Here is a 27,117-nt window from a genome sequence, read left to right as displayed (position 1 = left end):
TTTCCCTGACATGGTTGTATCTGATACAACCAGTCAGGAAAGCTCTGTGGGCGGCTGCTGGAAAATAATTTTCTAGCAGCCGCCAATCACAGAGGGACCTCCTGGTCCCTCCCCGAGGGCCAGGGATCGGACATCCCAACGAAGGCGTACCCACCCCCGACAGCAGCCCGGCGGCTGCTGACTGGGGCAGAGAAGGCAGCGCTGATAGCACTGTCCTTCTCTTCCACCTCCGGAGAGCAGCAGCCCAGCGGCTGATGGCAGAGCAGAGCTGCCGCCAGGCAGAGAAGGACAGCGCTATCAGCGCTGTCCTTCTCTCTCTCTCCACCCCACCGACCTGTTAGCGGCTCCCTAGTGGCTGCAAATAGTAGAGGGAGCAGTCGCTGGCCAAAGAGCCAACCCCTTCTCTCCCTCCTCCATTATTGCACCCCATATATATAAACAGCAAAGCCCTAGATGTATGTGTATATATATTATATATATTATTTATATATATATATATATATATATATATACACATACACACACACATACTGTGTATATATATATATATATATATATATATACACACATACATACACACACTATGTGTGTGTGTATATATATATATATATAATGTGTGTGTATGTATATATATATATATATATATATACATACACACGTGTGATCTATACACATGGATATATACATATACTGTGTATATACAGTATGTATATATATGTATGTATATATATATATATATATACGTGTATGCGCGCATATATATATCTATACATAGTGTGTGTGGAGCCCCAACCGATGTCAAACAATCAATTGTTTCTATCGATGGTTGAATCTATCGGCCATCAATGGTACAGCTGTCAATAATCAGAACTACAGTATACCATAAAAATTGAAATTTTTATGGTATATGGTGTTTTAAAAAAAATTGCATTGAAATAGTTTTAAAAAGATGTTCTTGACCTAATTCAGTCATAAAAAAAACGACAATTTCCGAGCGGTTTTTGGAAAAAAAATTAGTCAGTTAAGTGGTTAATGTCTTGGTGGAACCGTTCACCCTGTTCTTCACTGTACTGTAGTGTAGTGTGTGTATGTAGTGTGTACTGTGTGTGTATGTGATGGTAGGCAGGTGTTAAAATGAGCCGGCATAGGGCAAAACTGTGTTGCATCTGTTGTATTTGGTTCCACCTTCGCCAGCTCACCTTGTAGTTGTAGTTATTGTGTGTGTGTGTGTGTGTAATGTTTCTTTAGACAGTATGGGGTTTAGGCCCTTTGTAAATTTCAGCTCCAGGCCCATGTGGACCTTAATCTGGCACTGGGCGGGGGGAATTTTTATGACGAGAACTAAATTGCAACGTTCTATACTACCAACTGAATTCATTTAAGACAATGTTTTATATTAAATGCAGGCAGAATACATTTATTACTTTAAAGAATATGAAAATTAATGACTTATTCATAAATACACGTTTTGCAGAAAAACGTGATGTGATATGGAAAATCGGGAGTAATTTTCGTGTTCAGAAGCCAAAAATCTATAATCTTTTTCATCACAGACCTGTGTAATCTACACTAACAGGGGTATTCAATTTGGAGCGAAAATTTCGGAATCGGCGATAAATTATCACTGATGACATCATTTTTGCCAATTTCAATTATCCTCGTATTCAATTTCAAAGACTTTTCACAGGTTCGAAAAGTCTTTGAAAAAAAACGGGGATAATTTTCACCACTGAATAGGTGGCGAAAAAAAGTGCAGAATTGGGGTTTAGGGGTGCAGGCTTAAAAAAAATAGCCTGCACCCCTGGGAATGACATTTTAATAATAACTGTGTCAAAAAAGGGACACCCCAAAAAATTCATTTAAAAATTGGGGTGAAAAAAAAATAAAGGAAAAAAAAATTAAAAATAGGGAAATAGGTTCAGGGCTATTCTGCAAGTATGCGGCATGTGTTTTCTAGAATAGACTATTAGCAGCAGGTGCATTTTTGCAGAATTTTTAAAAAATTACTTTAGGGACATAAAAATATGCTAGTACCCATTTTCATGTACCCCAAATTTGATGGGACCACTTAAAAAAATGAAAAAAATAACCTAAGTGCTATTCTGCATTACTTCTTCAATGTTGGGAAAAAAACACCTGCAGCGGCTATTTAAAACCCCGACTTTCATTTGCAGGCTAAAAATGGGGTTATTTCAGGTAATTCCCGTTTTTTTTGCTGATCCTATTTCGCCGGCTCCCGTTTTCGTAGATTTTTAATTGAATACGGGTATAAAGCGGGTGCGCGCCCGATACTTTATCCCAGGAAAAGCTCCGGTGTGGAGCGAAAAGTCCTTGCTGGACTTTTCGCTCCCATATTGAATACCCCTCTAAGTGTTCTACAGTATTACTGAAATATTGGAGCGATGATCCAAAAATATACACTAGAGAGGATGTGAGTGTATGTCATATATTTATGATTGTGATGAGACTCGTGTTGTTCGGGGTTCTGATATTGCTAATTAATCACTTTTCTGCAAATAAGGGATTACATATTATAGTCAATGTTAAGGCCTTGTAGTACCATGAAATTCAGGTGGTAAATCTTCTTCTTTGTCTATTTTTTGAATGTAATTGCATCCTTTCCTTGTATTGCTTTAACTTCTTATATTGCTTGTATGGGACTTGTTGTGATGTTCTTTGAAATGTTGGAACATGCTATGTTTTTCATACCCTATGTGAATATTCCTGATGAGTTCTGATGTTCAAAGTATTGCAACCCGCTAGGGAACATTAGTATCTTACTAATTTTGTTTCACACATCAGCACATGTAATCCTATGTATGTACTGCTCCCAGGGCCGGATTAAGGTTTGTGGGGGCCCCAGGGCAACTAGGTTGCGGGGGCCCCCTTCAAGCCACATAGCGCTGAGCCCAGCCCAGCCGTGCCCCCAGTAGCAGTCCCCGCAGGAGTACCCCTAGTAGTGATCCCCCTCTATGCTGTGTCCCCCAGTAGTGGTCCCAGCCGTGTGCAGTGCCCCCAGTGTTATCTCCAGCAGTGCCCCTAGCAGTACCCCCCCCTCTATACAGTGTCCCCTAATAGTGGTCCCAGCAGTGTGCGGTGCCCCCAGTAGTACCCCCAGCAGTGCCCTTAGGAGTAGTCCGTCCGTCCGTCCCCCAGCAGTGCCCTTAGGAATAGTCCCCCCCCAGCAGTGCCCTTAGGAATAGTCACTCACGCCCCCCTGCAATGCCCTTAGGAATAGTCACTCACCCCCCCCAGCAATGCCCTTAGGAGTAGTCACTCACCCCCCCACCCCACAGACACACACAGGCAGTGGGTCGCGTCGCAGCAGCCGATGAGAGTCTGTCTGACTCTCATCGGCTGCTAAAACAAACACACAGCTGCCGGCACCGGCGGCTGTGTGTTTGTGCTGTGTAGTGCGGACGGCACTTATGTGCCGTCCGCACTACCGCCCTGCCCCAAGCTGATGCAGCAGCACTGACTGTGCTGCTGCATGCAGCTGCAGAGCGCCCTCCTCCCGGGAACAGGTGCCGCCGGCACCTGTTCTTGGCAGGGTCACATTGACCCTGTGTGGGGGCCCTCTGTGTGTGGGGGCCCAGGGACGACCGCCCCTGTCGCCCCCCCCCCCCTTAATCCGGCCCTGACTGCACCATTAATAGAACAACAAACCATCAGCATTGCATAAATACTGTAGCACGCACCCATTTCCCAATAAGATATAGGCAGCAATAGAAGCTTATTCATTATATATGGTACATAATCAGGCCCAGAGTGTTAATATTGAGTCATTGCTGCCAAGAAAATAATAGTCAGCTCTTTGCAAGTCAAGACTATTCTAGAGTTCTAGGCATCATCTAATAGAGTAATTAAACCCAGATCTAACATTTCCATAGTGCACTAATGTAGGCATGGCATTTACATACAGAGATTGCAGTGGACCTTACATTAGTTTAAAATATAATATTAGATTGAGAACTAAATGTCATTATATATGTATAATACATGCATAGTAACATTGATGAGTATGTGGGTTTATTTTAGATGTGACTGGGAGCTATAGTGGTATATAAGGTTCTATTTTTTATCATCTATAAGGGCTCTGAATTTATACAGTTTATATTTAGGCATTTTTTGGATTGTAAATTTTGGGAAGGGACTTTATCAGTTATTAAAGAATTGGTGATTAGGGTTAGACAAGCGGTTCAGAATTTAAGTAAAGGGGATTATACCCCTTTCAGACATCTCGAGATTCCCGGGAATTTGGCCTGCCTCAGCAAAATTCCCAGGTACCCGCGTCTGTCTGAGAGGTACCTACACGGGAACACATTCCCATGTAGCTGCCCCTTCAATCGACCAGGCTTTTTACGGTAAGTACAATACTGTCGACACTGTCCCGGACTTACTGTAGACATTGTAGTGATTCCATGACTCTAGTACAGTAGATGCAGTAGTCTAGGGGGCTAATGCCTAGCCCTACTGCATCTACCATTTTCTTGTCCCGCTAGTTCGAGACCTTTAAAATATATACTGTATAATTTTATTTTGTTTTAAATCTTCACTAATACATTATCCAGAAATTTCTATGCCACAGTACTTTATGACAAAAAAGTGTAACCTTAACTGTGTAATAATAATAAAAAATTTAAAGTGTAACCTTCCAAGTTTCGAACCTGCAAAAGGGTTGTGCAAGCGACGGTAATGTATTGGCTTGATTATTTATCATTACACTACAGTCGCCTGCAATACCAAGGTTGCACCTCGCTTGAGTGTGTCCTACAGTACTGTACGTCATCGTATCTCAGGCGCATGCCCAGATCCATACCTATGTAGCGCTATGCCATGGCGTGTGGAAGATCACAGCACTGCGCATGCCAAGTGGGTCGCGAGTCAAATGCAGCTACAGTAAAGTGGGATGTCTTGCTACGACAGGCTTGTGGACGAGCGGTTACATGTTCCGTCTCTCTACCTGCCTGTCCCGTCTGTTCTAGACCTTAATAAAAAAAATATATTTTTTTAATTCTTCGCTACTTTTGTTCAGTATTGTTATCCAACCCTTACTAAACTCAGTACATTTTATATATTAGGGGGTAAATTTACTAAGATGGGAGTTCTATTAAGAAGTGATGTTGCCCATAGCAACCAATCAGATTCCAGGTATTATCTTCTAGAAGGTGCTACTGTAGATACGGTACGGTAAATGAGAAGTAGATTCTGATTGGTTGCTATGGGCAACATACAGTACAGTAATTTCTTAAATAGAACTCCCATCTTTGTAAATTTACCCCTACATGTTTAACTTTGTCCCCCAAATTTTTTTTCTTCCATCCCCAAAATGAAAGTGAATTTTTGGGGTGTTCTGACTGTCAGTGTTTTAAAAAAAAAAAAAAATTTACGCAGTTTACAGTACCTTTAGGGGACTGTCTGAAGGCTGCACGTTGAAGGCTTGCTTTGGGGGAAGGGACCTGATGCACTGTGTATGACTCTCGGCCCACTGGGCATGCACCAGAAATCCCATCGCAACCCTCCTACTGGGCATGCGCCCACCAGAGATGCCATTTCTAATCCATCAGAGATGGCTGACAGCCACCATAGCGCCAACCGTGTAATACAGAGAGCTCTCTGTCATACAGATCCCACTACTACCCAGTACTTACTGGACATGAGAAATCACTATAGTGTGCAAGGTTGGAACAGCATCGACATTGTCGCAAGTTTGCGATGTAACGCTATTTTGCGCTTCAAACGCACATTCAGCTTGTAATACAGAGAGCCCTCTCAGAGACAGAGGCCACTCTCAGTTACAGCTTGAGCCGTCATTATAGTGTGCAAGGCTGACACCGCATCTACATTGTGGCAAGTTTGTGGTGTAGCGCTATTTTGCACTTTAAACGCACAGTCAGTTTGTGATACAGAGACCACTCTCTCATACTGTACAGAGTCCATTCACTACCAGTTTCTGCAGTTATGAAATCACTATTGTGTGGTGCAAAATTCAACCGCACCATCAGTTTTTAATATACTACAGTACAGACACATTCATAGCGGCATACTAGTTGTCCTAGCAGATGGGGGTTGGTGTCCTTGGCAATGGTCACTATTCGTAGCCTTTTTCAGGACACAAGGGCAGAGCTGACTGCTTACAGTAAATGGATTAACAAAGTGTCCTTTATTATGGTAATGAGAGGCTCCTGCTTGCTTTGGGGAAAGGAACCTGATGCACTGTGTATGACTCTCGGGACACTGGGCATGCGCCAGAAATCCCATCGCAACCCTCCTACTAGGCATGCGCCCGCCAGAGATGCCATTTCTAATCCATCAGAGATGGCTGACAGGCACCATTGCACCAACTGTGTAATACAGAGAGCTCTCTGTCATACAGATCCCACTACTACCCAGTACTTACTGGACATGAAAAAATCACTATAGTGTGCAAGGTTGGAACAGCATCGACATTGTCGTAAGTTTGCGATGTAACGCTATTTTGCGCTTCAAACGCACATTCAGTTTGTTATACAGAGAGCCCTCTCATAGACAGAGGCCACTCTCAGTTACAGCTTAAGAGACATCGCTATAGTGTGCAAGGCTGACACCGCATCTACATTGTCGCAAGTTTGCGGTGTAGCGCTATTTTGCGCTTTAAATGCACAGTCAGTTTGTAATACAGAGGCCTCTCTCTCATACTGTACAGAGGGCCTGATTCAGAGCTGGATGCTCTGACCAGAGCACTCACTCTGAATCAGGGCCCTCCTACCTAAACTTGGAGCGGCCTCTTGGACGCTCGCATAGCTGTGGGTCACCACCCACAGCTTATGCGAGTGTCCATGATGAAGGTCGCAATGGTCAAGACCATCGCGACCATCGGGCTTGCGACGAGACCCTGTGGTAGGGTCTCATTACCGCAAGCCCTGGAGTGATTTTGGCTCTATCAGAGCCAAAATCACTCCCACTGACATCACTAGTGATGTCAGTGGGGCCGGACCCAGATGGTAGGCGTTCCCATGGGAACACCTCTGTCTGGGCAGCCACGCCCCCGGCATGACCACCAAAGGGGGAGTGCTGTCACTCACCATCGACAGCACGCCCCCTTTGGTGCGAGACCCCGAGCAACGGCTTCCCCATTGCTCGCCGGGTCTCGCGCATGCGCACGACGGAGCTCCCTCCGTCGTGCGCATGCACACTTGGGCACCATCGACCCACTTGTGAGCATACAGCGCTCGCGAGCGGGTCTGAATGAGACCCACAGTCCATTCACTACCAGTTTCTGCAGTTATGAAATCACTATTGTGTGGTGCAAAATTCAACCGCACCGTCAGTTTTTAATATACTACAGTACAGACACATTCATAGCGGCACACTAGTTGTCCTAGCAGATGGGGGCTGGTGTCCTTGGCAATGGTCACTATTCATAGCCTTTTTCAGGACACAAGGGCAGAGCTGACTGCTTACAGTAAATGGAATAACAAAGCGTCCTTTATTATGGTAATGAGAGGCTCTTGCTTGCTTTGGGGGAAGGGACCTGATGCACTGTGTATGACTCTTGGCCCACTGGGCATGCGCCAGAAATCCCATCGCAACCCTCCTACTGGGCATGCGCCCGCCAGAGATGCCATTTCTAATCCATCGGAGATGGCTGACAGCCACCATAGCGCCAACCGTGTAATACAGAGAGCTCTCTTTCATGCAGATCCCACTACTACACAGTACTTACTGGACATGAGAAATAACTATAGTGTGCAAGGTTGGAACAGCATCGACATTGTCGCAAGTTTGCAATGTAACGCTATTTTGCGCTTCAAACGCACATTCAGTTTGTAATACAGAGAGCCCTCTCAGAGACAGAGGCAACTCTCAGTTACAGCTCAAGAGACATCACTATAGTGTGCAAGGCTGACACCCCATCTGTATTGTGGCAAGTTTACGGTGTAGCGCTATTTTGTGCTTTAAACGCAGTCAGTTTATAAATACAGAAATCACTATTGTGTCCAAGTCTAGGACAGCGTAGAGAGTGGTGCAAAATTCATGTTTTAAATGCACAGTCAGTTTGTAATTTAGAGGCTTCCCTCTCAAACAGAGCGCACTACTGTAGCAGTTTCTGAAGTCATGAAATGACTATTGTGTACAAGTCTTGGACAGCGCAGAGTGGCACAAGGGAGAAATTGAACAGCATACCGTACAGTACTGTAGTAATACCCTTACTATTGTGACTATTGTGTACAAGTCTTGGACAGCGCAGAGTGGCGCAAGGGTGAAAATTCAACAGCATACCGTACAGTACTGTAGTAATACAGACAATTGCACATGCGCAGTGATGATCTTCCATACGCCATGGCATAGCGCTACATGGCATATGGCTTGGTGCCACAGATCCCATTGTAACCCCTCCACTAGGCATGCACAAGAAATCCCATTGCAACCCCTCGGAGCTGACAGCCACCACAGCGCAGACATTGACGAAAGTTTTGCAGTATTTAAATGCACAATCAGTTTGTAATGTCTTACTTTTAAGCAGCCTTTTAAACAACAACACTACAGTATTACAGTACAACACTACTACAGTACCATAGTTTCACTATAGTGACCAGAGCAGACAGTGCCAAAAAATAAAAAAATATTATTTTCCAGGGATCGAACCCGGGACCATAATTCTTCCAAAGTGATCACCTAACCACTAGCCCACACGCCAGCTACAGTGAACCACACAGAGTGGCCTCATCCTTGTGCACTCCTCCCGCTGCTGGTTTTAATTATAAAAAAATTTGTCATACTGTAATTCATCCCATCTCAGTGAAAGCTGTGCGTGCATCTCATTAATCTACAGTATTGGTTATACCGTGATAACAACTCGGGCAACTTCTCTACTGTTCAGTTATGTACAATACTGTATGTGCACTGATTTGCATCCTGTTATAAGATCTTACTGTATATACATTATGTGACATTAAAAATATTGGTTGTGCGAACATGCAAATGCTGTGAATGTGATATCCATCCAATTTAAGTTTAACAGTATGGCATTCAGTACAAATTACAACAGTGGAGCACTCGCCACCCAGCGGTTAAGCGCTGTATTACATGCCATAGCGTATCCTTCGTTGAAGAATACCACGGTATGCCACAAGTTCATGGCGCGACTCAGAGGCTTGCACGCCATGCCACAAGTCCATGGCGTGACTCAGAGGCCTGCACACCATGCCATGATCAACAAAATAGCTGAGTACATCCGTATCTCAGCAACTTTCAATGCTGTATTTGTTGGGAACAACACTTGCTATGGTCCATGCCTTGAGCCATCAAGCAACCAAAACGTAAAAAATTTCTGACCATAACATATTTTCTGGCTTCATTCTATGACAGTTCTTAATTTTCATTTGCGGATATATTAATTTCAATGTCACTTGTTGTTTCTGCAACTGTTTGCTCATTTGTATCAAGTATTTGACAGTTACATCTTGTGTGCACTTTGAAGTCTCTTGTGGGCTTACAATGAGACATGGCTACCTCCCAAACGAGACCTCATATGGGGAGAGATTGAGTAAAGGCCTGGGGTGGTTCTGATGCTTTGCAATACCAGAGAGCAAGTCTTGGGCCACGCTAGACCTGCATCCTTCATTACTTTACTCAATTCTATTTTTAATAATATCATTAATGTGTTCTATTTTTCCATTGACTTGTTTGTGTTCTCATGGGGTACGTAATTTTACTCTGAATTTCAAATAATTTACACATTGTTTGTGAAATGTGCTTTTTGAAATGTGTACATCTGTCACTTGCAATCATATGTGGTATACCATATCTACACATAAATTATTGTACTCATTTCTTAGCAATAAATACAGCTGTGCAACTTGCAGCTGGAAACCTTCAACCAAGCTTGAAAACATATAATAGATTAGAAGGGTATATTGAAGATTAGGATTTTATGGCAGTTGAATGAATCCAATCTGTATTACCTGAAATGGACCCTACAGATGTGTTGTCTTGCATCTTTGCTGCATACGTGGCAAATCCCTCCTATTAAACCCCCACAACAAACACCACACCCCCCCACCCTAGACTTCCTCCCCCTCACACTCCTAACCTAACCTAGCCCTAAGTAGCGGAAACTTAAGTACTAGGATTGCATGGTATGATCACAGTGCACGCTATAACATACCATAGTGTATGCTGCTGCAGGTAATCGCATAGTGTGATGCTGTGCACGTTTCTAGCGTTATCGGCAAGGATTTAAGAGGACACATCTGTATATATGAGCAATGTGTGATGGTTCTGTTGGTATAGTTTTCCCTGGGTTCTTCCTCAAGCATGTAAAGCAAGAAGCATCCTTTTTACCTGAATGAGAAGAGAAGCCAGGTCCACACCCCTTCGACTTCCAGATGGCCATTTTCTTTTTTATTGATTAATTCCTAGTCAGTGATTAACTAAAACAGCATTAAATTTATATCTGTGAAAAAAATTTAGTAATGGTCTGTTTGCTACATTCTTCACTGCCTCATCTGCTGGCTATTTTCCATAGCAATTGAGTCTTTACTTGTCATTGAAATTTAATCCTTGCTACTTGCAATGGCAATTGAATAGCCTCCAACAATTTCCTTACATGTTGACAGTGTGCTATCATTTACCTGCTGCAGTTAGATAAGTCTTGATGATGCCATAATGGCCTGAATTCATGAACAATATTGCAATACCTACTATCCATGTAGATATTTACTCTTTACCCAGTGCCAAATTACATGCTCTTGTGAGTGCCACTTGCACAGCTATTTTGGCAGAATGAGGAGGATCTAACGCCTCTGTCTAACAATACCATCATCTGCTGTGACTATGTGTTCTGTACACAATTCTTCAGTCTTAGGGGGAGATGTACTAAGATCTGGAAAGTGATAAATTAGAGACAGATAAACTACCAGCCACTCAGCTTCTGCCATGTTACAGGCTGTGTTTGAAAAATGACAGTTAGGAGCTGATTGGTTGATAGTTTATCACTACCCAATTTATCACTTTCTAGAGCTTAGTACATGTGCCCCTTAGTTTGCCTATAACAACTACTATCTGTGTACAGAGTGAGATTTACTTCTGATAAAGGTACAGTATATTGTTGATGTCAGGTTTAGCTGTAAATGTCTGGTCTAAAAGTTGTAGACAATCATGATTGGTCATTAAGTCAACAAGTATATGCAGATCAATGTTGGTCTCATTATCCTCAATCTTTTGGGGCATGCTCATACACAAGAGGTAAGAATGGAGTATAATTAATTGTAGTACATTTTCGTATGGTTAGTTGAAAAGGGGCCATTAAAGCCTATTCAATCTGTGCAAATGTAACCCCCCAGGCTTAATCCCAAAACTGAAAAGGGGATAACGCAGCCTTTTTTACTCTCTCAGGAATATCAAGGGTTAATGTGGTTTCCAGGCAATACAATGTTGACAGTTACCTTGCATGTTGCCTGCAGCTGATTGGGTGCTCTGAGGGCGGGAAGCCCACATTTAGAGGGGTATTCAATATGGGAGCGAAAAGTCTGTGTTGGACTTTTCGTTCCACATCGGAGATTTTCCTGGGATAAAGTATCGGGCGCGTGCCTGCTTTATCCCCGTAGTCAATATAAAACCTACGAAAACGGGAAGCTGCGAAGTGGGATCTGCGTAAAAAAATGAAATTTTCCTGGATTAAATTGTAGGACCCCCTAAAGTTGTAAAAACATGGAGGATTACTATGGGTACCCCCGTTTTAGCCTGCAAATGAAAGTCGGGGATTTAAATAGCCGCAGCAGGTGTTTTTTCCCGACATTGAAGTGTTGCAGAAGAGCACTTAGGTTTTTTTTTTTTCGTTTTTTTAAGTGGTCCCATCAAATTTGGGGTACATGAAAATGGGTACTAGCATATTTTTATTTCCCTAAAGTAAGTTTTAAAAAATTCTGCAACTATGCACCTGCCGCTAATAGTCTATTCTAGAAAACACCTGCCGCATACTTGCAGAATAGCCCTGAACCTATTTCCCTATCTTTAAACACTTTTTTTCCAATTTTTTTTTTCACCCCAATTTTTTTGGGGTGTCCCTATTTTTTTAAAAAAAACTTTTTTTGACACAGTTATTTTTAAAGTGTCATTCCCAGGGGTGCAGGCTATTTTTTTTAAGCCTGCACCCCTAAACCCAATTCTGCACTTTTTTTCGCCACCTATTCAGTGGTGAAAAGTTATCCCCGTTTTTTTTCAAAGACTTTTCGAACCTGTGAAAAGTCTTTGAAATTGAATACAGTTTAAAACCAAAACCTCCGAAAAATGACGTCATTGGTGCGAAAACATCGCAAAAACAGAGTTTTCGCTCCATATTGAATACCCCTATTAGAATGTTACTCTGGATCTGCAGAAGGGATATCTACAGCTGCTGCATAGGCTGGGAGGTGAGCAGATCCAGCATGGAGTGTATCAGTGAGGAGTACTGGGAAGGAGAGTTTGTGTGAAGCCTCGGCCAGTGTGTGCAGCCAAGGCAGCAGCTCAGCGTGAAGCCTGTACTTTCCGCATCAGCAGTAGTTGACGTGTTCGCAGCCGAACCAAGGACAACCTATCTGTAGAAGATGTAACCAATGCGGTCACACCAACGCTATTGCACCCAAAGCGAGCCTTTATTATTATTATTATTATTATTATTATTATTATGATTATTATCCTTTATTTATATGGCACCACAAGGGCTCCGCAGCACCTTATAAAGAATATAAACAAATGAGCACACAAGACAAGTACATAGACAAATGAGAAAAACTGTTATTAACAGTACAAACAATGCAGGACAAATACACGATTTATACATTGCTGCATAACACTTTAAAAAGCAGCATGGTGTCAGCAACCAAGGGTTAGGTGCTGTTGAAAATTAAAGCAGGAGTAAGTGAGAGAGAAGCACATGAGGGAAGAGTGCCCTGCTCGTGAGAGCTTACATTCTAAAGGGGAGGGGGCAGATAAACAGGGAAAACACAGATGGGCTGGATTGTCAGGAAGCAACATGGAGTAGTGGGTTAGGATGAGAGCTGGAAAGATTTGAGGAAGAAAGGAGTCTTGAGAGCCCATTTCAAGGTTAGGAGTGAAGAAGTAAAGCTAACATGGAAATTTGAGATAAGGCCAGGGGGATGAGGAAAGTCAGCTACTCAGGAAGTTGGAAAAGGCAACTGATATGAGCATTGAATGCAAATAATGAAGTGGAGAGTTTAGAAGATAAGAGTAGGTGGGAGTGACCAGATGATAGAAGTACCCCAACACCAACACTGTGGCAACCTCCAGGCCAGGGAGTGTAAAAGAATGTGAGGCTCCCAAAGGAGATAGCTGCAGTAGAAGTGGTGTCAGATGGGTAAGTCCAGAATTTGGTGATGGCTATGAGATTAAAGGAGTTGAATATGAAGCCGTAATGGACAGGGATCAGTTGATTACAGACAGGACTGGCTCTCCAGAGGAGACAGGAGAGAGGGATAGAGTTGGGAGGAGAGAGAAGGAGATTGTTAGGGTTGCTGTAGCGTGGGGTTAAGATTGATTTAGAGCAGGGGGATAAGGAGAGTGTGGGTACGTGGTGGGCTTCTGAGTGAGGAAGGGTGACAGCAGGTGGTGGGCAAGGTGTTGTGGGTTGAGAAGAAGAGGTGTAACTTGGAGAAAAGGTAGGGTGCAGGACTTATGAGTTATGTGAGATGCGGTGGAGAGTACTAGATGGGATGAAGGGAGATAGAGGGGAAAGTGGAGGAGACTATGGGGGGAGAAAAGAAATAAGAACTGGTGGTAGAGGAAAGTATTATGTAGCTTCTGAGTGAGGAGGGGAGTAGAAGAAAAGAGAGACATTGCGTAGATGAGGGATTGGGGGGGAAGAAAACAGCAGTAGTAGTGAAGAGAGTTAGATACATGAATAGCACAGTTAAAATGTCTAAAAGTTAGATAAAAGGAAGAACAGTGTTAGTAGATATAAAGGCACAACTACAAGAGTATATAATAAACAAAAAAAAGCTGTTACAGGACTTTAAATTAAGGATAAAGCATTCTTATAGATGAGAAGGTATTTAAAAATGGTAGATACTACAGTGTTGTAGAGATAAATTACCAGTGGTATAGGAATAATAAACAGTGTAGGGTCAAAAAACATACATTAAAAAAATGAAAATGCTGCAATCCACCTGGTAGTTGCTTGCAATGCTGAAGCAGACTGTTGGCATAAGGTGTGTTCAGGTTATAATGAAAGCTGGTGGCTGAGTTGCAGGGTATCCAGAAGCTCATAAGATCCTTTTCAAGTTGTAAAGAGTTCTTTTTTAAAAGTTGTCCTCCTGTCTACCTCCTGTTTATCTCTTGTCTAACTCTTTAAATTATGCTGTGCATATAATACCACTTAGAAAATAAATCACTTTGAAATAAAAAGCTACTGTATGCAGCCTTAAACAGGCCTGCAGCCTGAAACCTACAGAAGTCCTGAGGAAAAGGACCAGCACTCAGCAGGGACGAGCAGAATAGGTCCACGGATGGAAGAACAGCAGCTGAGAGATGTGAGTCTGGGCTCAATAGTATAGAATCAAATAGGAATTGAGAGAACACCACCTGCAAGTGATGTTACATCAGCCATAGCAAGAAGTGTTTCGGGCAAAGTCATATGGTTCCATGTGTGACGTGGCTATTGATTCATAAAACGTAATGACACCAAGAATGATATTTTTGTTCATTATACAGCCATTCAAAAGAGTAACCTGAGAAAATACCATTGTAGCCTAGGAGATCAAGAAATTGTGGAATTTGATGTCATCAATGGAGAAAAAAGACTACAGGCAACAAATGTCGCTGGTCCTGGTGGTGCTCCAGTTAAAGTAAGCAGATATGCAGCAAATCACAGGTGTTACTGGTGCTATCTACATTGCAGAGGTCCTCCACACCACTACCAGCAATACTGCCAATACCGGGTAAGTGGAGAGGAGCGCGCGGAAGTGGAAAATGTGGCAGTAAGTGTACATCAACCACAACCTTATCTAATGAGTCACTGCCCACAATACTTTTCAGATTGACCATATGAACGCATGCGATATCTTGATGTCCCATATCAAAGTGAATTGTTGGGACCAACAGATGTGCAAACTGTGGAGGAACAAAGTGACACAGTGCAGCGGAACCTGCAGGATGTAACCAGACCGCAACTTCCTCCAGATCCAGCATGTGAGAGTAAGGCTAGGATGGAGGACATTGGTTCTAATACGACCGACTTTAATCAGGCTAATTCAAGTGCAGCTGACCAGAAAAAGGATACCAAGGAAGTGATCTACACAGCTGAAAGGGAAGGCTTGGGGGTTCCCCTGAAACCCAATGCATCAGATTCAGCTATGTCAATGTCTGAGCCTCATGATCTGGCAGAATCCCTGAGCTAAACTAAAGGGGAAGTAAAATGGCTTTTCCCAGAGCGGCATCACCCAGATGGTGAGTAAGCCTCAATGAGTGGTAAAGAGTTTGTCTTTCTTCTCCAACAGATGACAAGAAAGTCAGGAAAAAGGAATAAAGGTGCTCCATCTGTACTCTGTAGGCAATAGAGTGTTCAGTAGGGGTGACCCTACCTATGTTTGATTTGTCATATGATACTAACATTATAGCCTTGACATTATGTATTTATAGCACAATTTATTGAAATGTGATTTTGTTTGAACCTGTTTTCTCTTACTATTGCCATACTGTATGCACTGATTGACCAATAATGTGATCCTCATTTCTGTCCCTGCTTTTGATATTATTGCTAACAATCTAAAGACTGTTTATGTGAGACTTTGCAAGTTACGCTTTGCATGAGGACACGCATCTTTAAAGCAGGGAGGGATGTAACCCACCAGGAATACTCTCAAAACTGAAAAGGGGATAACACAGCCTTTTTTACTCTCTCAGGAATACCAAGGGTTAATGTGGCTTCCAGACAATACAATGTTGCCACTTACCTTGCATGTTGCCTGCAGCTGATTCGGTGCCCTAAGGGCAGGAAGCCCAGATTTAGAATGTCACCCTGGATCTGCAGAAGGGATATCTACAGCTGCTACATAGGCTGGGAGGTGAGCAGATCCAGCATGGAGTGTATCAGCAAGGAGTGCTGGGAAGGAGAGTTTGTGTGAAGCATTGGCCAGTGTGTGCCGCCACGGTAGCAGCTCAGCGTGAAGCCTGTACTTTCCGCATCAGCTGTGAGTGACATGTACACAGCCGAACCAAGGACTCGGGAAACAGAGCGTCAGCCGCTTGCACCCAGAACAACAGCACAGCAGCACTATCCCTGTGGCGGGAGACCTGCGGAAGTGGCTGAAGCAGCCCTGAGACCCGCTGGGTAGCGGTGGTCCAGGCATCTGCTGGGAAGACCGGCATCCGCCCGTCCCGTGAACCTGCAAGCAGGAGCCATACAGCGACCGTCTGTGGACTCGGGTAAGACAATCACCCCTCTGCTTGTGATCAGCCCTGTTGCCAAGGGACATCCCCCCATAGTTGTAAAACACTTTGCTGGGAGAAGCAGCAGTGACCTTACATTACAGCCTGATAATTACCAAGCAACCTTACACAGGATTAAAGGCTAATATTCCATTACTGCAGTAGTGACTCTGATTAAATATTACAGCAAGGTATCTAATTCTTTTTGTAATACTACAGTAGTGGCTGACCAAATACAAGAATAATCAATATATATACAGTATATATATATTGGAATCCGTAGTGTTCTGGAAAGTGCAATTCACTTTCATAATAAACTCTTGTTAATGGATCCTCAACTTCCTTTGTTTTTGTATGATCAGTGAAGATTCAAGAGACATTTTATTACTGCAGGACTCAATTTTTGGGAACATTCAGCTTCTTGATAAATATTTCTTTGAGATATGCAAAGTTAGTTATAAATGCACTTATACTATAAGGTATACTATAATTATCTAATGTGTTGTTATGTTTGTAGGAAATATTTAACTGAGGTAATTTGCTTCACATATTAAGAAGTATTGTTGAGCTCTTTTATGTACATTTTCTGATGTCTGAAAAGTGATTGCTACTGTGATTTACTGTGCCTTATTCTTGAATGAGAAGATATTTGTTTACCCCTGAATCTATCTGATTTGCACTACTGATCTTTGATGGATGTATGTATATGTTTTGTTCTGAAACTAACAAAGTGTAATTGAATAATTTTTAAATCTGCATATTAACAAAATAGAGTATACAGTTGCTGATTCTTACAGACAAACATTTTCTTCAAATAAACCAGCTGTTAATGAAGCCATCTGTTAAAAATACATTTCGTGTAGTCCCACCTTCCTTACCTCTCTGAACCACACCTTAGAACCTGTGCTGGGTGGAGAAATTCAAGTACCAGGTAAAGTGAGAACATTACTGTTTGAAATTACTCTGACACCTTTTACCTGGGTATTACATAAATCTAGCTGCAGCCTCGTCCATGTGTACTGTACTCCCCCTCCTATAGATAAAGGCAAATAAATATTGACAATCTGGATGCAATGGGAAAGAGAAAAATGCAGCTTCAAGTGGTATTTACATTAATGTGTTAGCAGGATTCGTTACCACTGGATTACTTGCCTGTAATTGTCTGTAAATCGTGAATTAACTGAAATTAACACCTTCCCAACTTTTCAATCGGGAAGATGGGTATATTCACAATACTATTAGTTCTTGTTAATAAACTATGCTCCATCCGTTGGATAACAGGAAAAACTTCCAACTCAGATTCAGTTTTAAGGGGCTATTGTGGGATCTTAGGTGGATGAACCCCGGCTTCAGTGTTGGTGCACTGGTGGCTACAAGGAAAGAATGTTCCAACAGTTACTGGTACTTATTGGGTTAATGGGAGTTGCTGCACTACACCAGAATTAGAGCCTGCAGATACTGAATTATCTGACATTGGTATGAGAACAGAGATATTATCACTGACATGTCAGCCCCATATCTGCTAAAAACTGATATTTTTGATCACTAATATACATTGATATTATTCGTTCAATATATGCAGTTTCAGTAGCATCTATGCTCAGTATGTTACAGGTATGTCCTCCCCATCATTGTGTATAAGAAAATTTCTACTGCTGATCTGTGTTTCAAATCTGTGCGGTATCACAAGCCTGAATATTCTCATGCTGATTCAAATCTAGAGATACAAGAGGCATTCCACTAGGATTCAGAGGTGTGAAGGATCGGTGAGGGCCTGATGTATGTAACATATCTCTCCCCCTGACAATCCTCTGTAGATATGGGTGGGGAAATACTCCTCTATCATATTAACACCCATTATTACCCTGCTAAGGCTTCTCCAAGTAGATTGGCAATTATATGAATAATGACCTTCTTGACCACATTTACAACTAAGAACTTCCCTCCTTGTATATGAGTCAGCACCAAATTGGGGATTATATATCCTGGGACTTGACTTCTGCAGCAGAGTTTGCAATTGTACTGTTAGAAGTTTATTTATAAATTATTCTCTTTTCTTGCCTATATTTACAGATATGCCCTCATACATCTAGCCTCCAAGCGCATTAAATGCCCTTCTAGTAGCGACATGCCGTGGTGTGACTCGGTAGCGCAGAGATCTTTTCATGCAACTTTCTACCTTCAAATGCATCTTATTTGCACAGTGATTCGAATAAGATAGCAAAAGCAGCTTCTGCTGACTAAAATTATATGCAGCATGCCTATATTCTGTGTGCAACTGCGGGTGTATCTGAATGCGAAATGCTACGTTACAGTGTCAGTGGCTGTAACATAGCATTTGGCATGCAGATACACCCGCATGCAGATACTCAAACGGGGTATTTACAAATTATAAATTATGTTCAGGATTCTTGATGACAGTCTGGGGTGTATCCATGGGCTTGTCTTCAGTCTCATTGAATCCTGACTTATTGGCAATCCATTGAAATTAATGTGTAAGAGAAGAATGTTTTTGTCCACCTTCTGCAATTGATTCCTTTAGCCTGATTGAGTCGCACACAATCCACATGTAATGCCAAAGTCCATGGAGTTGAGCAAAATTTTGCAGATGCGCATGCATGAAAATTTCTAGAAAATCCAAACAACTCACACGTTGCACAGAGGTGTGATTGGGGCAGATGGTATAAAAAAAAATGGTGGAGTGATTGGTATTCCTGGGTGGCAACTGGATGGTGGCTAGAAGTGCACACAAAAATGGTCCATTCATTTGGCATATTATGGGAGTGTCGCAGGCATGTCAATACAAGTGGCTGCAATCGCAGATGCACAGCCGCAAGCATAGGAGGCCGTGGTCAGATTGAGAAACTGCACCTGCCATAGGGCTGGTGCAATTTTTGATGGTGCAATTGATGTTCAGATATAAGGATGCACCAGTCCTTGCACATTCGGTGGCATGGATGTACATATGGGAAGGGGTTTGGAGGGCGTTTGCATAAACTAGCAGAAAAGTGACCGCCAATAGGCGCTACTCCATTTGCTTTTGCATGCAGCTTAGAATCAGGCCCCATGTGTCCTAACTGGACATCACCAGAGCTCTAGTGGTAACAAATATGCATGTAATCAGTGGAGGCTCCAAAGGTGGAGCTGCAGCACAGACCAAAATTCAAATAGGGGAGCCACACCAACTGCCATTTAAAATACTGCCAAACATAGATGGCTGGGACTCACTGGCAGTTGGTGTGACTCCCCTATTTATTATTATTATTATTATTATTATTATTATTATTATTAATATTATTATCCTTTATTTATATGGCGCCACAAGTGTTCCGCATCGCCCTACATAGTACATAGAACTAATAAGTGAACAAGAAACAAGTAATTTACAGTACACAGTGCAGGATAAGGACACAATTATATACATTGCTGCAATAGCAATTAAACACTCACAATAAGCAGCAGGGAGTTGGCAGTCACGTGTTAGGTGCCCTTATGGGGAGTAAAGAGTAGAAGAAAATGTAAAGAGAAGGACATGAGGGAAGAGGTCCCTGCTCGTGAGAGCTTACATTCTAAAGGGGAGGGGCAGACAGACAGGCATGACACAAAGGGGAAGATATCGAGGGTAGAGCATGAGGTGGGTTAGCATGAGAGCTGGAAAGCCTTGATGAAGTACTGGGTCTTGAGAGCCCATTTGAAGATTTGTAGAGAGGTGGAGAGTCTGAAAGGGAGAGGGAGAGCATTCCAAAGGTAGGGAGCAGCACAGGCAAAATCTTGGATGTGGGAGTGGGAGGAAGTAATCAGTTGGCAAGAGAGGCGGCATGCATTTGTTGAGCGAAGTGGATGGGCGGGAGTGTGAAGGGAGAGAAGGTCAGAAATGTATGTGGGAGAGGATTTAGTGAGGGCTTTGCAGGCGAGTGTAAGAACCTTGAATTGGCATCTGAAGGGGAAGGGGAGCCAGTGTAGGGCTTGAAGGAGAGGGGAAGCAGATGTAGAACGTCTGGAGAGGAAGATTAGCTGAGCAGCAGCATTGAGAACTGATTGTAGTGGAGAGAGGTGAGAGACTGGGAGGCCAGCTAGGAGAAGGTTACAGTAGTCCAATCTGGAGATGACCAGTGAGTGGATGAGGGTTTTAGTGGCATCCTGGGTGAGGAAGGATCTAATCCTGGAGATATTTTTTAGGTGGAAATGGCAGGACTGCGAGAGGTGCTGAATGTGTGGTTTAAATGAGAGGGAAGAGTCTAGGATAACTCCAAGACAGCGCACTTTAGGGCTAGAGGCAATAGTTGTGCCATCAATAGATAATGAAATTATGGGAAGTGAGGGTGGAAGAGGGTGGAAAGATGATCAGCTCAGTCTTAGACATGTTAAGGTTGAGAAAGTGCTGGGACATCCATGAAGAGACAGCAGAGAGACAGTTGGAGATACGGGTAAGGAGCGAGGGGGAGAGCTCAGGGGTGGAAAGGTAAATTTGAGTATCATCTGCATAGAGATGATATTGGAGGTCAAAAGAGTTTATGAGTTCACCTAAAGAGGATGTATATAGGGAGAAAAAGAGAGGTCCCAGAACAGAACCTTGAGGAACTCCTACTGTTAGTGGAAGTTGGGGGGAAGAGGAGTCATGAGAGGATACAGAGAAGGAACGATCAGAGAGGTAGGAGAAAAGCCAGGAGAGGGCAGTGCTACTTAAACCAAGTGAAGGATTTGCAGGAGGAGAGGGTCGTCTACAGTGTCAAATGCAGCAGAAAGTAGTGGCCCTTGGATTTGGCAGCAAGGAGGTCATTGCTGACTTTTGTGAGGGCAGTTTCAGTGGAGTGGAGATAGCGGGAAGCCAGTTTGAGTCAAGGAGGGAGTGGGAGGAAAGAAAGGTGGTAAGGTGGTTGTAAACAATACGCTCAAGGAGTTTGGAAGCAAAAGGGAGAAGACAGATGGGTCGGTAATTGGAAAGTATGTTAGGATCAATAGCAGTTTTTTTTAAGAATGGGGGAGACAAGGGCATGTTTGAATGCAGAAGGGACAGTGCCAGATGATAGGGAGAGATTAAGGAGGTGAGCAAGATGGGAACAGGCAAAATGAGACAGGTAACAGAGGAGACAGAAAGGGATTGGTCAAGAGGGGAGGTGGAAGGATTTGAATTTGAATTTTGGACTGTGCTGCAGCCCCACTGGAACCGCCACTGCATGTAATTGAATATATTTTAGACTACTTGTACTAAAAAGGTAACATTTTCCTATCTAGCAGTAAATATATATGTTACAAAAGATGTTTGGCTTCATTCAAATTGCTTTATTAATATACATCTCCAATTTGGAGTATATATCACATCTGGGGGACTTGAATGTTCCAGATTTTCTGATGGACTTGTAAGTTTCTAATTTTATTGGTATAGGAAAAAATATTGCAAAATACAGGATCGAGTGCTTTGATATCATGAACTAGGCACTTATTATATATCTTCAAAATTAATTAGAATATATTGTTAACATTATTGCAATAATATTTAAAATGTTCTCTTTCCCATTGTATGTTGTATAGTATAATGTACAGAGTTATTTTTATGAAATATGTTTATTTTTAGTAGAGATGTGCGGATCGGTTTCCAGAACTCTGAATCCACACAAATATTGTAAATCCGGGTAATCCGAGTTGCGGTTTACCAGTACCTGTATATTCATTCACTTTAACAGTGCCTGTGTATTCATGGCTTGGAAATGGACCACTCTTACTCCAGAATTCTATCTACAATAGCACTGGTGGTTCACCGTACTTTGCCCTTAAGGCAAACAGGTAAGGGATCCCAACCCCCAGACACAATAAATGCACACTAGTATACTGTGCAAGTTATGTACGGGATGCTGGCATCCGGGATCCTCACGGTCAGAATCCCGATGCCAACATCTTGACAGAGTTAAGATATGGACACCTGTCGGTAAGTATCCTAACCCTACCCCTACCCCTAAATCTAACCCTCCTTCCCTGCAGCCTAAACCTAACACCCCCCCTTGCAGCCTAAACCTAACCCTTCCCCCATAGTGTCTAACCCTCCCCCTAACCCCACTACTTACCGTCGGGATGCCGGCTGTTGGGATGCTAGGCGGGATTCTGAGTAGTGTTAGGATTCCAGCGCCGGCATTGTGAGCGCTGGCATCTCAACAGCCAGACTTTAAACTACATCCCATCTGTACAAATAAGCATACTGTACTTTATTTTGATTATGATGACCTATAAAAATGTTTGGGTCAAACTCTTTAGATGGCCAGGTAAAATATTTTTACTTTTCTTTAGAGATGTAAGAATTAGTACTATAAGTGCTTATCAAGATTATTATACCATCCTAACATATACTGTATACTACTGTAAGTATTAACAACATTCTTCCCTAATAATTAACATTACACAACATTTGTGAAACTTAATCTGGGACCAATTTCAGTAATATTGCCAACTTTATCAATGCTAAGTTTAAATTATTTATACCTGGTCTAACATTAACTCAATAAGATGTCCTAGGGCTCTATTTATTAATCTTATTTTGACTAAAACACCTATAGTTATTACAGGGCAATTGGAGTAGAATTCGTAAAATTCTACTCAAACCCCTAAGTATCACTTATTTTTAGTAATCAGATCGCATTTCCCATAATTGTAATGGGAGATGTGATCTGGGCAAAGTTACTGAAAATAAATTGTGAAAAAAAAAAACCTAGGGAGGCCCTGTGATAATAACGCCTGGAGGTGGCGTTATCCAGGGTCTCTCCCAGTTACCAGACTCCTACTCTGCTCTAACGGGGAGAGCAGAGCCGGGAGTTGGCCCCAGTGATCAGCTGTGTGGTCTAAACAGACCGCAAGCTGATACAGTGTAAAAAAAAAAAATTGTAAAAAAAATTCACTTACCTGACTCCATGGACCGGTAATCGGGGCTCCGGGTGATGTCCTCCCTCCGGTCAGCTGGTCTCCCATACTGCACTGTGGCCCCGTCATCAGTTGATCAGGTCCCAGTGCAGTATGGGATATCACCTGACCGGAGGACATGGATGACATCACCGGAGGCCCGGATCATGCAGGTAAGTGTAATTAAGGGAGGGGGTTGTGGGGGGTCCACGATCATGAGGGCGGGGCTTAGCATTGGGGGCAGGGCTTAGCGCCGGGGGTAGCAGCGGGGGCCGATCGGCGCTTGCGCGGGCACTTTGTCACAGTATTTTTTTGCAAAAATACCGTGACTAGTGTGCAGAGGGGATTCGCAGGGACAGAGCTTTTTCGCAAGCTCTGTCCGTGCAAGGGATTTGTAGTAAATCCCTGTGATATTGTCTGAATTCGCAATGCGAATTCAGTCGATAATATCACACTACAATCTGCATTCAATATGCAGATTGTAGTAAATAGAGCCCCTAATCTTAAAATAGTATTTAACTAGCTAAAGCTCTCATGAAGTCAGAACAATGGCCATTTCCTTACGGTGGTGCACATTTTCAGGGGAACTAGACCCGGGTCTATTTGTACTATGCCATTCATTAATCCTCCAGTTCTGATGATCCAAGTAAGAACATGAAAAGTGGTGGTAAAAATAGTTATTTGTTATTGGAAGTTTTCGCCTTTCTGTATATGAAAAGTAGCTTTTAGAAGTTCAGGTAAATCAAACTCAAATATGGACTTATTATTTTAGAGATTTGATTCTATATTAAGACAGGGATGTATAAAATGAGGTCTCAAATAACTTGTCCCTTAATAAATAGTGGCTGTATGTTGATGATCTTTTATTTCTGCCTCTGATTTACTATGCAGGTGGCTGAGCTCACTTTTTTCTTTTTTGAAAGGGCTATTATGATGTACAAATAAATCCTGGCAACCTTTATGTCCGACATCTGGGGGGAATAGAGGTACTGTATATTGTACAATCTGCTAATGAGGAAGTCTCTTGAATCCTAATAGGTGCTACATATAAATAATTGCTATATATAGGTGCTATAGGTCCTAATATACAGTATACATATATATATACAGTATATATATATATATATATATATATATATCTTCCTAGGAAGCCTGGCACTCTGTATTCGGTACACAAACAAAAAAATGCCAGCTGCTCAATCAATCTGGTAGTACTTTTTTCAGGTGCATGAAGGGGAGGGGTCATACCAAGTAGAAAAGAGAGGGGGGTTTAACCCCCTATTGTTCCTCAGCACACTGAATTATACTAGCAACAATATATGAAGACTATATGGTAATAGAATTTCAGAGATATTAGTTGCATGCATTTGCAAATACATGGGATGCTGCTAGGCCTCGTCAAGGCTTCTCTGTCACTAGCAGTCCCTACACTAAATGGTTCACGTACGGGGTGCAGAGCACCCCAAAATAACGTCCAGCCCAGGACCACCCCAGGGCATCACACGAAAAATGTAAAAAGAGTGACAGTGTAGTAAAGTATAGAAGTGTGCAAGTAGTTACTAAGTGTTAAGGGGTTAAAATATATGTGAAAAATTACATGAATAATAAACAAACATAAAAAGGTGATGTGAAAAGTAACTATGTGTATTAAGCGGTGATGCTCTCAGGAGGCCCAGCCAGAGCAGCCTCGGGGGCCCTACGCCCAAACGCTATAATTCGATGTGCTGAGGAACAATAGGGGGTTAAACCCTCCCTCTCTTTTCTACTTGGTATGACCCCTCCCTTTCATGCACCTGAAAAAAGTACTACCAGATTGAGCAGCTGCCATTTTTTTGTTTGTGGTTATGAGATGCATGAATGAGCCAGCATTAGCAGGGCATGCTGGTTCTAGTAGTGCTAGTTGGAGTTCCCAGGAGTGACTCCCAGGTAAGCTGGCTCTCAATTCAGATGCATTTATGTATGTGCCTTTATCATGAGGCCTTACATTTGCCAAAAATATATATGTGCCTTTATTATGAGGCTTTAATTGGCATACATTACATTTGGGGTGAGCGTTTGGGCGTAGGGCCCCCGAGACTGCTCTGGCTGGGCCTCCTGAGGGCATCACCACTTAATACACATAGTTACTTTTCACATCACCTTTTTATGTTTATTATTCATGCAATTTTTCACATATATTTTAACTCCTTAACACTTAGTAACTACTTGCACACTTCTATACTTTACACTGCATTGTCACTCTTTTTCCATTTTTCGTGTGATGCCCTGGGGGGGTCCTGGGCTGGATGTTATTTTGGGGTGCTCTGTGCCCCGGACATGAACCATTTAGTGTAGGGACTGCTAGTGACAGAGAAGCCTTGACGAGGCCTAGCAGCATCCCATGTATTTGGAAATGCATGCAACTAATATCTCTGAAATTCTATTACCATATAGTCTTCATATATTGTTGCTAGTATAATTCAGTGTGCTGAGGAACAATAGGGGGTTAAAACCCCTCTCTTTTCTACTCTGGATTATGTAATCAGCATAGTGGTGCCTTCCCAAACGAATGCAATCTACAAAGGTCCCTTTTAAAGAACAAGGCGGCACTCCCAGTTGTTATAGTACAAAAGGTGTATTCAAATCATTGTAGTGACATCCATATAATCGGCGTTTCAAAGTCCTTAGACTTTATCATCAGGATGGGTCACAAGTCATGTAACAAGATAATCAAAATCACCAGTGCAAGTGTCTTACCTTATAAAGCCAAAAACGCTGAGACTCCCCTCCCTTCAGCGCTGCCACCTTAGTGGAAGGCGGGACATCTGTCTGCCCAAAAACTGGAAGTGACGGAGGTGGTGACGCATAAGGTTGCCTAGCAACCTCTACAGCCAAACTCCTTCATATTTTCTATATTTCCGTATGTGAGGTGTCTAAGATGTTACTATGGATGGGCTTATGAGCATACAATGCTCCTATGTAGATTCTTAACAGTATGTTATCTCTCCCTTCAGAGCAGCGCTGCTTGCTGGAGAGGAGTTTGGCTGTAGAGGTTGCTAGGCAACCCTATGCGTCACCACCTCCGTCACTTTTGGTTTTCGGGCAGACAGATGTCCCGCCTTCCACTCAGGTGGCAGCGCTGCGGGGAGGGGAGTCTCAGCGTTTTTGGCTTTATAAGGTAAGACACTTGCACTGGTGATTTTGATTGTCTTGTTACATGACTTGTGACCCATCCTGATGATAAAGTCTAAGGACTTTGAAACGCTGATTATATGGATGTCACTACAATGATTTGAATACACCTTTTGTACTATAACAACTGGGAGTGTCGCCTTGTTTTTTAAAAGGGACCTTTGGAGAATTTATATATATACTCAAATTTCTTCATGCCAATGTCAGTTGCTTGCACTGGTGTATCTATAATGGGTGCAGGGTGTGCAGTGCACATGGGCCCACACTGCAGACCCTCCACCCTTATTATATTATACTTACCTCTCCGGAGTCCTGCATCAGCCGATGCTTCAGACCAGGACAATGGTGCAGAAGCCATTTTGCTGGAGATTTGTGCATGTATAATAGATAATTCTCCATGCCATGTTCCCGGTGACCTGCGCAGTAGGCTCTGGCACAAAGTCTGCTGCACTGCGAGACAGGAGGGGGCCACAAGGAGGCTGCACACAAGTCCCCTCCTCTCTTAAACCACCCCTGGTTTATCTATTTCCCATATGGGGTGAGCTTAGGAGTTTTGCAATTTTCAAAAAAATATTTTACTAAAGATTTTTGTGCCAGACAGTGTTTTTCTGTTTGGACTTTGAGAGAGACAATTGCCAGACACCTGAGTAA

At 42.7% G+C, this 27,117-nt stretch overlaps 1 pseudogene; it reads left to right on the top strand.

Annotated features, from left to right (window-relative positions):
• Positions 1 to 27,117, top strand: part of LOC148524662 (uncharacterized) — a 79,293-nt pseudogene that overhangs the window by 39,021 nt on the left and 13,155 nt on the right.

The sequence above is a fragment of the Taudactylus pleione genome, unplaced genomic scaffold, assembly GCF_031769625.1.
Source record: "Taudactylus pleione unplaced genomic scaffold, aTauple2 ptg000117l, whole genome shotgun sequence".
Taxonomy (NCBI): Eukaryota; Metazoa; Chordata; class Amphibia; order Anura; family Myobatrachidae; genus Taudactylus; species Taudactylus pleione.
This window is presented reverse-complemented; position numbering and strand designations above follow the sequence as displayed.